This window comes from Coenobita brevimanus, chromosome 78 (assembly GCF_032717465.1).
Source record: "Coenobita brevimanus isolate Jiangsu-jjx chromosome 78, ASM3271746v2, whole genome shotgun sequence".
In the NCBI taxonomy this organism is placed as follows: domain Eukaryota; kingdom Metazoa; phylum Arthropoda; class Malacostraca; order Decapoda; family Coenobitidae; genus Coenobita; species Coenobita brevimanus.
The window spans coordinates 9,908,923-9,922,790 of NC_137031.1; positions in this window are offsets into that span (position 1 = coordinate 9,908,923).

Here is a 13,868-nt window from a genome sequence, read left to right on the forward strand (position 1 = left end):
GCTGGTCAGCTCGTTCATTCCCTGCCACTCCTACATGAGCTGGAACCCAACAGAAATCTACACGACGTCCACGACGCCCTAAAAGGAAAAGCCACTCTAAAATGGATAAAACCAAAGGATGAGAGGGATTAAAAGACTCCATTGCAGAAAGAGCACTTCGTGAGTCACTAAAAACAGTAAAAGCAGTGTGGGGGAGAGTGAAGAGAATCTGAAGGGCAAATAAAATAGCAGTCAGCTCAGCCGTAAAAACAGAAGCAGTCATAGGGAGGCTCCCACCTCGACAGAAGGTGGGAAACACCACACCAAAGCCCACACCCGCTTCAGACTTGGATCCATCAGTATAAACTGGTATGGAGTCCCCATGAGAAGAGGCATGCTCTAAAAACAGAGAAAATAAAACCTGAGACGGAAGGGAGGCCTTACTGGATGAGAAGAAACGACAAAATGTCACCCTGGGGAGAAGCCAGTAGCCCACCCTCGGGACACGGTGGGCAGTGATCGGCACAGAAGGAACAGAGAAGCTAGACATAACTGACTGCACCCTGAAACCAAAGGGCTTAGGAAAGGATGGCCGAGTGGCAAAAATAGGTGACCGAGAATCTTGAGAGACCTTGACAAAGGACACAGAGTCTGGGAGACGAGATAAGCGATACCAACATCTCATCAAAAGGGAAGAGCGGAGCAAGTCTAGAGGAAGGACACCAGCATCAGCCAACAAACTCGAAATCGGGGAAGATCGGAATGCCCCAGTGGCGAGACGAACACCAGCATGATGTATGGAATCTAAACTACGAAGCCGGGCTTCTGAGGCAGAAGAATAAACTTCACATCCATAATGAAGTTTGGATAAAATCAGAGACTGATGCAAGAGGAGGAGGGTCTTGCGATCAGCTCCCCAGTACGTGTGCGCTAAAACTTTCAAGAGACCCAATGCTCTGAGACACTCAGCTTTTACGTACCTCAGGTGAGGGACCCAAGTCAACCGGCTGTCAAAAATCAGCCCTAAAAACCGGGTTTCCTTTAAACACGAAATACGACGCCCGTCTAAAAAAAAGGTTTGGGTCAGGGTGGACTCCACGAATGCGGCAAAAATGCATGGCAACGGTCTTCTTGAAGGAAAATCGAAAACCTCGGTCATCAGCCCATCTAGAGACACGGTTGAGAGCCATCTGCATCCTCCTTTCTGCCATTGACATCCGTGAGGCAGTGACAGAAATTGATAAATCGTCAACATAGAGAGAGCCACGAACACCATCAGGGAGCACAGAAATAACGCTGTTAATTGCCACTGCGAAAAGGGTAACACTTAGTATGCTCCCTTGTGGCACACCATCCTCAAGGGGATGTGCAGTAGACAGCTCACTCCCAACTCGGACTCGAATAATACGATTAGATAAAAACTCCCGGATAAAAGAGGGGAGTCGCCCACGGAGACCAAACTCATAAAGTGATTGTAATATACCATGACACCAGGAAGTGTCGTACGCCTTCTCCAAATCAAAGAACACTGTGATATGATGCTGGTTAGTTGCAAAAGCCTGGCAGATGGAAGATTCTAAAGAAAGGAGAGCATCTGTGGTCGACCGCATCTTCCGAAACCCACACTGGACTGGAGACAAGTAACCACCCTTCTCTAAGTACCACATGAGCCGACTATTCACCATTTTTTCAAGGACCTTACAAAGGCAAGATGTCAGCGAGATAGGGCGATAATTAGTGGCCTGCAAGTGATCCTTACCCGGCTTAGGGATGGGGAGAACCGCAGCAACACCCCATGAGGTCGGAAACCCACCAGTGCACCAAATTCTGTTATACAGTGACAACAGAAAATGAAGGGCTGCATCAGGCAAGTGGTGTAAGAAGGAATATGGGACATCATCCAAGCCTGGAGACGAGTCGCGACACTGCGACAATGCCGTCTGAAGTTCAGAAGCAGAAAAAGCAACATTATACGACTCCTCTGCAGTAGATGGAAAACTAATGCCCAAAGATTCCAGGTGCCGTCGGCGGCGTGCCGACGGGGATGAGGTGTCCTTCCTAGAGACACTAGCAAAATGAGCTGCAAATATCTCGGCAACAGACGAAGAATGAGCCACCACCACACCTGCACGAGATAAAACAGGAGGAGAGGGAACAGGAAATTTCCCTGAAATCTTCCTCACCCGTTTCCACACTTTCGTGAGAGGAGTCTGTGAAGAAATTGAAGAAACAAATGACGCCCAAGACTTCCTCCTAGCCTCCTTCATAACCCGCCGGGCATGAGCTCGGGCCCTCCTATATGCCACTAAGTAACCAGGGTCACCTCGGTGACGACGAAGTCGGGAGAAAGCAGCACGTTTAGCCCGAACAGCAGAAGCACACTCATCGGTCCACCAGGGAACTGGACGGTGAGGAAAGTGACCAGCTGTTCTCGGAATACTCTGCAGTGCCGCCGAGTGAAGTAAGTCTGTGAAATAATCAACAGCAGCATCAGTGCTGACAAAATCCTCCACACATCGGCTCGGGGAACACAGCTCCTCAAAAACCGGCCAGACTGCCCTATCCAAGCGCCAGCGGGGAAGACGACGCCGAGGCTCGCTCTGTGTCGATCTTAATAAAATAGGGAAGTGGTCACTGCCATGTAAGTCTGGTAACACAGCCCATGTAAAATTCAGGGCTATCCCTGCAGAGCACAGAGACAAATCAATAGCAGTAAAAATACCCGTTTGACTATGGAAGTAAGTAACTTCACCAGAATTTAAAATGTACAGATCCACATCCTCCACAATGGAGGCTAACATAGTACCTCTAGAGTCAGCTGTGGAGCCACCCCACAAGGGATGATGACTGTTCATGTCACCCAGCAAGAAATAGGGTGAGGGAAGTGCACGAATAAGATTTTCAAGATCAACCCTCTCAATAGTGGCACTAGGAGGGAGGTACAAAGAGCACACAGTATAATGACGGGGAAGGAAAATCTGGAGAGCAACAGCCTGCAGTGGAGTGTTAAGACTCACAGCAGTGAAAGGTATGTCACTGCGTACTAGAATAGCCACACCCCCACCATGACCCTGTCCAGGAAGAGGATCTGAATAAAAAACCTGGTAACCAGGTGGACTGGGAGGTACAGCATCACCAACCATTGTCTCTTGTAGGCAAACACACACAGGTGAATACTCAGCCAGAAGCCAACGGAGTTCCTCCCAGTTGGCTCGTAAACCACGGCAGTTCCATTGAATAATATTAGCCATTAAAACTATTGAAATAAAAAGGGGCAGGGGAGAGGGACAAACAGAAAACCAAAAAAAAAAAATACTAAGAATATTAAAATGGAGGAACTATATACCCAAAAGAAAGGGTCACTTAGTGGAAACCACTGAGCGACCCTGGGAGACAATCTTCTTGGGAATGCGGATACGCCCACGAAGGGGCTTGCCACGGGCAGCAGCATGGCTAGAACGAGGGCCTGGGGTCTGCGAAGTGTTGGGAGACTTCACAGACACCCGTTGCTGCCCAGCAGGAGAGGAAGAGCTACTCCGAACCCTGCCCGGGGCCCCCAGTGAACCAAGAGGTCGAGCAGGAGGGATTGGGGTCCTGGCCTCCAAACGTGGAGGGGGCAGGACAGGATCCTCAGAGGTAACCGGAGGAGGAACATCCGATACCCCGGAGGAAGAGGTGCCAGACTGACCTGACACCCCAGAAGCCCCCGAAGACCCAGAAGCAGGGTCTGAGGGCTGTTGCACAGATGGAGTGACTACAGAGGGTGTGGACTCCACGACCGACACCTTGCTTGGAGGATCTTCAAGACTCAAAGACTCTGAGGAACCACGATGACGTTTAGCGAATGAAGAATGTGCACCATGACTAACAGGGGATACCATAGATGTAGAGGTCGAGTCTTGAACTGTAGCGGCAACCGTCTCAAGTGCGGGAGATTGTTGCACTGGCATGGGATCAACAGATGAAGGCATAGGAGCTGACACAACAGGAGGAACTCGAGTCTGCTGCTGGACAGGTCGATGAGGACGGCTATAACCGGACAAAACTGACGCATAAGACACTCCGTTACGGAAAACAGATGACATGGCTCTACTCCTGGCCTCAGAAAAGCTTATTTTGTCACGATTACGGATGAGGAGGATCTCCTTCTCCAAGCAAAACCGAGCACAGTCTTTAGATGAAGCAGGATGTGCCTCGCCACAGTGCAAACAACAAACAGGTCCAGGACAGTCCTGTCCTGCATGAGTGGATTCTCCACAACTGACACACACCACTGGGAGGCCCTGTTGCAAACGACGACAGACTCGCCCAACATGCCCGTACATCTGACAGTGGTAGCAGCGTCGTGGATTTGGTACAAAGGGTTTAACCCTAAGGGACAACCAAGCCACCATTATGGATGAAGGCAGAACAGTACAGTCGAACGTCAGCAACAAGGATGGAGTTGGGGTAAGTACACCATCAATCTTCTTCCGAAACCTCTCCACTTTGACAACCCTGTGGACCTGGAGTTCTTCAAGTAGCTTCTCTTCACTGTAGCGAAGTAAGTCTTTGGAGAAAACAACACCTCGACACTGATTGAAGAAAGCATGAGGGACACAAGAAAACAGCGCATCCGGGTCCTTACACTGGGCAGCCAGCCGGGAACCCTCCTCAGGGGATGTAACCTCCACTAGGAGGCTACCATCCCCCTGAGGTGAGATCTTTGGCTCCCTCCCACAGATTGACATAATGCGCCGATGAACCGTAAAAATATCCAAATTCCCAATGGGCTGACCATCCAAAGTACGAATGGTGTAGTACCTTGCAAAATCAACCCTCTCAAAGACACCCGGCAGGATCTCAAGGGCATGTCCACTATATGTTATTGTCTGTTGCCGGCTCCTCTTTGTAGTGGCCACTGACCGTAAACCACTGGAACCAGGCAGGTATGGTTCCAGGGTGGCAATAAGGGCCTCACCAGCCAGAGGCACAGGAGGCGCACAAGAGGGAGACTGAAAGGGATGGTCATGGACGGAACCAGGGTCGTCAGCAGATGAAATTTTACAAGCCATATTACAAAAAACTACCTTCATTCCCCCACCCCTCCACCCACCATGGAGCCCAACAAGGGGAGGCCATATGCCAGGGAAAGCACCACTGGCGACCCCAGAGGTAGTGGGAAAGTATACGCAGGTAACCACCAAGGGACCCTGACAAGGGTGACTCCAGGACGATAGGAGCCACCAGGTCCCCCAGTGCCCGCTTGACCCTAAAGCCACTAGGTGACTAGCCTGGATGGCTAGCCAGTGACCAGCCGATTGACCTGGTCGGGCCCAACCAGGCCACCCGTCTAGCTAGAATAAGGGACCAAAGAGGTGTATTGCTAGCTGCAGGGCACACCATGCAGCATCACTCAACCTCCAGGACTCCCGTCTCCCAGCATTACGGGACGCCACGCACGGCAAACACGTGGGGAGGCAACAGTCCCGCCCTAGATGGCAAATGGGCAGGGACTGACATCACCAGTAGGCCTCCTCTACCAGTGATGTAGGGGGTGCTTGGTCCACGACACTGACAAATGCCGAACCCTACAAAGGTAGGCATGCCTCCAAAGTAGGTGGCACTGCCAGCCACGCTTCAAGCCCCGCCACCACGTCAAGGTGACCCCCCTCAGCGGGGTATATGGGGAATATATACATTTGACATAATATGCCTTAAAACCAGAATAAAACCTAAGCCTTACCAACGATAATTTAAAAGACATCTGTTCCTTTCTTTCTATTCTTATTATGTTTAGCCTTCTCTCTCTCTCTCTCGCTCTCTCACTCTCGCTCTCTCACTCTCTCTCTCTCTCTCTCGCAGGAAAATTTGTTTTTTGCAGAAAAGCTCATAATTTATGAACATCCATCTCCAGTCGAGGTAAAATTTCGGGTGAGATCTTATCTGCTTGGTAAGGATATTGCATTTGTGGGTAGCAGCTACAACACAGTGAGTAACGATAATGATGTCATTATGTCAGAGTCATCCTATTCTAGCGTTACCACACCAAACTCAGCTGCGTCTGAAAACAATGTTGCCCTTGATCGTGAGCCTTGTCTTTCTGCTATGCTGTTCTCAACATTAGATGCAGATGATCAGATGAATGAGAATGAGGACTCAGAAAATTGCGATCAACTTATGCCTCCTGAAGAAGACATTACTTTTGAAGAGACGATGGAAACTGATGGGTTGCGATATGTTGGAGGCTACATTGCACACAAATTTCCTTAGTTTCCATTTCTTGGCTCAACTGTAAAGAAAGGGGCAGCTTGTAGGCAACAGAATAAGCTCATGAAACCAAGTAGTGAATTCTTTGCACAGTTGCAAGTAATGGAAAACCTTCTTAAATGTTATCACGGGCAAACAGAGCTAAGGGCTGGAATGACTGCATAAAGGCATTATCAGTACTAATATATAAGCATGTGTCTCTCCCTACTGAAGTAATTACCTTTTTTGTTCGATGCCGAGTATTTTTCTGGATGCGAGTATTAAATAGAAATTTGGTTAACTCGACACGAAAGCTGCAGATTAAGATGTCGAAGTTAAGAAAATGAAGCTCCTGCATAGTAACATATAGTAAATACCGGCAACAGTACCAATAAACATCCGGTATCATTTATAACATAATATACATGTATCCTAATAAATGTCACTATTAGAGTATATTGTGTTTATTTGTAAATCATGTACCTTTAAATAAGAGAAGGGAGAGGTTAAGCAATCATTTTAATTGAGGAAAATGTGTGTGGGGAACAAGAGTTGTGTAAAGGAAGCAAGGTGGGACGGGTGGGTGTGGAGGATGACAAACAGCTCACCTCGACTTGAGGCCTCCCGCTAAAGTTCCACGGGAGATGGTGGGTGGAGAGAAATAGGGGGAGTGCCCTGTTTCAAACGTGACGTCAGTAAATCTGCGCAGTGGAAAGGTGTAAGAAGACCCTGTATGGATATGGGCCCTTGTATAGCCTACCAACTATCGCTCCGACTGGACGTGTTAGTGTATTCCGCGTCCAAGAAATGGGAAACTTAATTATTTAATCAAACCTATCTACACCAAACATGATCAAACCTAACCTCACCCACATTTGCCAGCCAGCTTTCAGATTTTTAAAATGCGAATTAGGAATGTTTAATCTGGCCGGTGTAGTGAGAAATCCTGACCCCTTTGATAAATATGACTCCTTGCGTTCATTGCGCTTGCGCCGCGCATTGCCGTTGGCTGCCAGAAACATGCCGGTGTAGCGTTATGATCTGTCCCCTTGTCCGCCCCCTACGGCGCATGCGCGGGGATTGCCAGAGGCCGTCACAAATATGCCATTTGTCCTCTGATCTCTGTAGGGGTAACATGATCGGAGCCTCTCCCCCTTTGTTTACAAACGGCAAATGGTCATTCCGGCTTCTCTTATCATTCGTCTCAAAGCTTTCTCGGGTAGTTTCCGCCTTTAAATTAAATTAGGTTAGGCGGAAAGCAGTAAAAATTCGAATTTCTAAGGTATGAATGAGTTAGGTTGGATAATCATAGATATAATTAATCATCTGGGGACGAGTTATCTAATCTCTCAGGCGTGAGGATTGCCTTAGCTTTGTATCTTTACAGGAATGAGTCAAGCTCGTACTGTCCCGTGTATTAAACCATTTTTATCATACATATCCTTGAAATTATAAAGAGTTTTGGCACACACTACCTCATTCGGTTGTGCATTCCACTGATCAATTGTCCTATTAGGGAAACTGAATTTCCTTACATCTTTATCACCTCTCTTTTTATGCTGTATTTTGCAATGTCCTCTTGCTGATTCTTCACACATATGATATATATTCATTGCCGTTGGCTGCCAGAAACATACCAGACGTACGAATCATTCACTCTCTAACTCTGGAGAGTGCGCGAAAAGCGCACAATCGGGCTCCTTTTGAAAAGAATTTGCGCGCTTTTTTGAAGGGTTGCGCGTTGCGCTTTTTTGGGCGCCTTTTAATGTGATTGGGCGCCTATTGGGCGCTTTCATAAGTATGTAGGATATGAAGTTCAGGATATGAGTTAGAAGACAGTATATAGCGTTGGCTCACACCCTTGGACGCATTGGGAGGTTTAAGCCCCTTGGGTCTTGACCCCTGAGTCACAATGTAAAGGAATATTATTCACCAGATTTCAGGACGGACTATTGCTTACCCTATCTGAGGTCAATGAAAGAGCAAAAATTATATACATCTATTCACAAGTCATAAAGGAGGCATTACACAGAAGGACACAAGTAATCATGCCCATCAGGTGGTTAGGCCTTTCATACAACACCCAACACTGGCTCGGGTCCTCTGAAGTTCCTCCTGGTACTGCCACCTAGACACCGTAGATACTGCACCACGGCTACACAATTCACACCCAGGACGCCTCCCTAGCCCGGCCCTTGACGTGGGTAGGGTCCTGCCTCCTAGATTGGAAAACGATAAGAATTAGCACAGCCCACAAAACACTTAGGTATATCACAGATGACACGCAAGTCGTAAACACAAAATATTGATGGATCACTATATAAAATCAAGTTAAGTATTTCAGAAAGTTTTCCGATATCTTAAATCAAAATATAGTTAAAGCACAAAGCACTGTGTAATCTTACCGTCCAGTATGGAGGTAGAGAAACTAGTGAGGAAGAAGGTCTCTAGGCCGAATGAGAATGGTTCTTGTCCAGTTCAACTACCGAAGTAATGAGATAGTTGATTCATGATCTCAGAATGAATCAGCATTAAATTCATAATCAAACAAAATCTCGAAAAGGGGAGTACTTCTGGAGCACTGATCGAACCCCATTTACGTGAATGAACCATAACCTGTTAAAACATCCCTAAGTAACTGTTTCGATCCCAAACTATCTATCAGACTACAGAATAAATTATACTGAAGACAAGGAATCTAAACAAATACACTCAGCAAGCCTAAGAAACTACTCTGACTTAAGTATACCTATCTTATCCCTCACACAGCTCCCCTAAGAAGTATCTAGCCAGAGGATAGATAGAACAAGGATTATTACCTATAGGCTCGACTCAGAAAATCAGCACCTATATTATCAGAGCCTGCAACATGAACTAACCTAAATCTGTAGGGCTGCAAGCTAAGGCCCACCGCAATAACCTATTATTGGATCCTTTAAACTTAGCTAAGTAGATCAATGGCTTGTGGTCAACCTCTAATATGAACTCCGCACCCGTTAAATAAAAACTGAACTTTTGTACCCCAAAGATTATAGCCAAACATTCTCTCTCTATGGTTGAATACCGCATCTCTCTATCTAGAAGTTTTCTACTTGCGTAGGAAATTGGAAAAGGCACTCCATCAACATACTGCAGTAGGACAGCTAAGCCCGAATCGGAGGAATCTGTTCGAAGTACAAAAAGGAAGTGTAAGGTCAGGAAGCCTAAGAACCGGGTACTCTGTTAAAGCCTTCTTCAACTTAGCAAAACATTCTCTTGACTCATCTGACCAGGGTAATGGTTCATGTACTTCTTTGCGCAGAAGGTCAGAGAGAGGGCAGACATAGCAGCAGCTTTAGGGATAAATCTCCTGTAAAAAGAAATCATTCCCAAAAAGGATCGCAGAGTTTTCTTACTGGATGGGGGCTCTATCTCTAAAATGGCTTGAACTTTGTCCATCTGGGGTCTCAAATACTGTCCGTCAACAACATAACCCAAATATTGGATAGAAGGGAATTCAAACCTACACTCAGAAGGCTTAGCTGTCAAGTTATATTCTCTTAGTCTATCCACAACAGCAGTAAGGGCTTTCATGTGTTCTTCCCAAGTAGCAGAGAATACAAAAACACTGACGAAGTAGAAACATTCTTCAGACCAGCCAGCACAATTCTCATGAGGCGTATATAAGTGGCACAAGCAGTTACTAACCCAAATGGCATTCTAGTAAATTCCATCAGTCCCTTGTGGGTTTGAAAAGCTATTAAAGGTCGTGCTTTCTCAGACAATGGCACCTGATAATAAGCCTTAGATAGATCCAACTCAGAAAAATACTTAGCACCAGTAAACTTGTGCAAATCCTCTTCCATAGTACACATAGGTTCAGCATGAAATTGAGTAACGTTGTTAAGTACCCTATAATCAACTGTCAGGCGATAACTGTCATCAGGCTTTTTGATCAGTACAACAGGTGAAGAGTGAGGGGAAGATGAAGGCCGAATTATTCCTAACTCAAGGAGATTATCTACCTCTTTCTCAAAATGTGATCCTAGATGGATGGGCACTGGGTATGAGTTTGATTTCAGTCTGTCGGTTGATGAAAGGACAATGTCATGCTCTATAGCGGTGGTGCACCCAGGAATTTCAGAGAATACTTCACTGTACTTGCCAGTAAGGCACATTAGATCTTTTACTTTATCTTTAGATAGGCTAGGACAAACCATGGCATTATTACTTACATCACAAGGGGATCAGGCCGTACGTTCTCAACTGGTACAGTGAGAATCTCTGGGTCCTCGTCACCATCATCCGCTGTCAACACACAGGCTTGCACAGTTAACAAAGGTCTGGAAGCATCATTAAGGGAGTCAGGTTCATCTATGACCTGAGCAAGACCAGCACAAGCTCTGCGGTGATATTTCTTTAGGAGGTTAATATGATACAGCTTGCTCTTCCCATTCTCATCAATCACATAGGTAACCTTATTCTTACACTCTAGGACAGGGAAAGGGCCCTTCCATGACATAAGCAACTTATTGTGAGTATCTGGTAAGAGGACAAGGGCCTCATCACCTGGCTTCAGTTTACGAGCTTGAGACTTTAGATCAAAGTAGGACTTATACTGGGCACATGAGATCTCAGCATTTTGGGCAGTTATCTTTGAACACTCTTCCAGCTTATTCTGTAACTCTACGACATATTGGAAAGAAGTACGAGTATCCTCATTTACCTTACGGTCCTCCCATAGATCTCTTAAGACTGCTAATGGACCTCTCACCGTCCTCCCATACAACATCTCAAAAGCAGAAAACCCAGTTCTATCGCTTGGAACCTCTCGTAAAGCAAACATAGTGGGGATCAAGTACCTGTGCCATTCAGTTGGTTTATCTGAGCAGAGCTTTCTCAAAGCAGCTTTAAGGGTGGAATGTAGTCGCTCTATCCGGCCATTACTCTGTGGATGATAATGTGTAGTGTTACATAGCCTATGATTTCATCATCCTTTGTGTAATTTTAACGCACAGTATGCTGCATGTTTGATCACGAGCGTGTTCTGCCTCAGTCCCACCCTTCTACCGTTATAGTAGAGTAAGTCGTTCTCTCTGTTGTCCAGAGCGGGATTGTCAACTCTATGTCCCCATGGCTTCATTTGCGCGTCCTTATTACAAGTTGTATCAAGCTCTCCTGGCTCCTATATAATGAGCTCAGTCTCTGCATCATTGCCACTTAGATCTGCTCCTCATTTTGTTCACATCTCTGTCCTCCCCTGTACAGATATTATTATTGTGAGTGCTCAAGAAGTCTCCAACCATCTAGCAGCTGTGTGTAATTTGAGTATAACTGTTGTTGCATTTTTTCTTGTACTGTATAGCATAAGTTTAATTTGTAGGCCTAGTGAAGTTTTTGTAATTCATGTAGGGTTCTTTGTGTCAGTCATTTTTTATAATAGTTTGTATCTGTAATTATTTATCTGGCATTCACTGAGTATTATCTGGTATCTCATTTTATCAGGGCTGACTTAGATAAATTTGCTCTTGCTAATTTCGTGTTAATAGAGGCTATTGCAGTTAACCATATATTTAACCTGTTTTTGCCATTACATTATCCTTATGAGTCCTGAATGTTTAGTTGCTAGTTTGTGCATTAAACTTTAACTTGTAATTTTACCTAACTCTTTTGTTTTGAACCTGGAACTTTGCGGGACAGTAGTGATTATTAGTATTCTCACTTAAAGTGTACATTATCTTTCTCTGTTCCGTAACATAAATTTGGCGACCTCATATCAGGATATTCAGGATATTATCATAAGGATATTGTTTGATATTTTGTGACTGTGATATATTCATGATGGCTACTATTTCTACACTTGATGAAGCCAGGGATTTTTTGTCAAATGTGCAAACAGTGTGTGATATAGAAAACAGAACAAAGAATGAACTTAAGATTGTTGCTCAACAATTGGGATTTGTTGTTCGCTCTCATCAGTCTAAAGATCAAATTGTTGCCATGATTAATGAAAGCTTGTTTAATGTAACTCCTCGAAATGAGCAAACGCAGATTGAATTAGCTAAGTTACAGCTAGCCCTGCAGGAGGCTCGTGTGAAGGAAGCTGAATTTCAGGCCCGTTCTAAAGAGGCTGAGGCACAAGTTGAAATTGCTAGGATTCAGGCAGACCATGAGTATCGCATGAAACAAGGTGGAACTGGATCATCTAGCTCTGATGATTTTGATGTGGCTAAAAATGTTAAACTTGTCCCTCCTTTTAATGAATCTGATTTAACGAAGTATTTTCAGTTGTTTGAGAGGGTAGCTACAGGTTTTAATTGGCCTAAGGAGTATTGGACAGTACTCCTTCAAACTGTTCTCACCGGTAAAGCTCAAGTAACTTATGCATCTTTGCCTCAGGATCAGTCTGATAATTATGATGTAGTTAAGAGCTTGATTCTTAAGGCCTATGAGCTTGTTCCTGAAGCCTATAGAGTAAAATTTAGGACAACTTACAAGCAAGATAAGCAATCCCATGTTGAGTATGCAAAAATCAAAGAAGATCTGTTAGAGCAGTGGTTAAATTCTAAGAATGTGGATTCTGATTTTGGTAAATTTAAGCAGATGATTTTGCTGGAGGATTTCAAAAGGTGTATTAGTAAAGATGTAAGCCTATATCTTGATGAGAAAAGAATAGATAATTTGTCTGATGCTGCAGTTTTAGCTGATGAGTATGTTCTCACTCACAAGAGATATTCTAGAGAAAAAGGGAAAGCTGAGAGTAAGTACGTTGCCTCTACTCAGAGTACAGGTAACAGGAAAGAGAATAAGGATGATGTTTCTCAGGAAGTAAATACCAGCTTCACCTCTAGATTTCAGAAAAGTAAATGTACTTATTGTAGTAAGCTTGGTCATACTACGGAGAGATGTTTCAGGAGACAGCGTGATGTGAACAAAAAGGAGTCTTTAAATATTCAGTCAATTGGTCTAGTGTCCACTCTTGAGAGTTCCCAGAATTCTTTAACTGAGTTAACTGAACCTGCTTTGAGGGGTAACTTAAATTCTCATGATGGAGCTCCTCTTTGAGCAGTAACGTGGGTGACACTCTCAAGAGTTCATGTGCTAATTTCCTGTCTGATGGTTTTGTCAGTCCTCTGGACAGTAATGACAGGAAATCAGTTCAAATATATCGTGATACAGGTGCTTGCCAATCCCTTATGCTGACCAGTGTTCTAGGCTCTAATTTTAATTCCTCTGATGAAACTGTAATCTTACAAGGTGTAGGGAATAATTACTTCTCTGTTCCTCTGTGCAGAGTGAATTTAGAGTCTGGTTTTGTTAATGGTTCTGTTATGGTTGGGTTGGTTGAGACACTCCCAATGTCAGGTGTAACTTTCTTACTTGGAAATGATATTGGTGGAAGTCAAGTGTGTCCAGCTCCTCAGTTGTCTAGTGAGCCAGTGGCTGCGTCCCAGGATTGTGATGTCCCTGATGCGTTCCCTGCATGTGCTGTCACTAGGGCTAAGTCTAAAGTTACTGGCGATTTAGAGGATAATGATGATGATGATGTTATCCTAGCTGACACTTTTCTTGCTAATTTGGACCACTCACCAGATGAGTCAGTACCCCGTAGTGTTGATAATTTGTCTCGTCAAGAGTTGGTTGAGTTGCAGGTTGCTGACCCTGAGTTGAAAGGTCTAGCT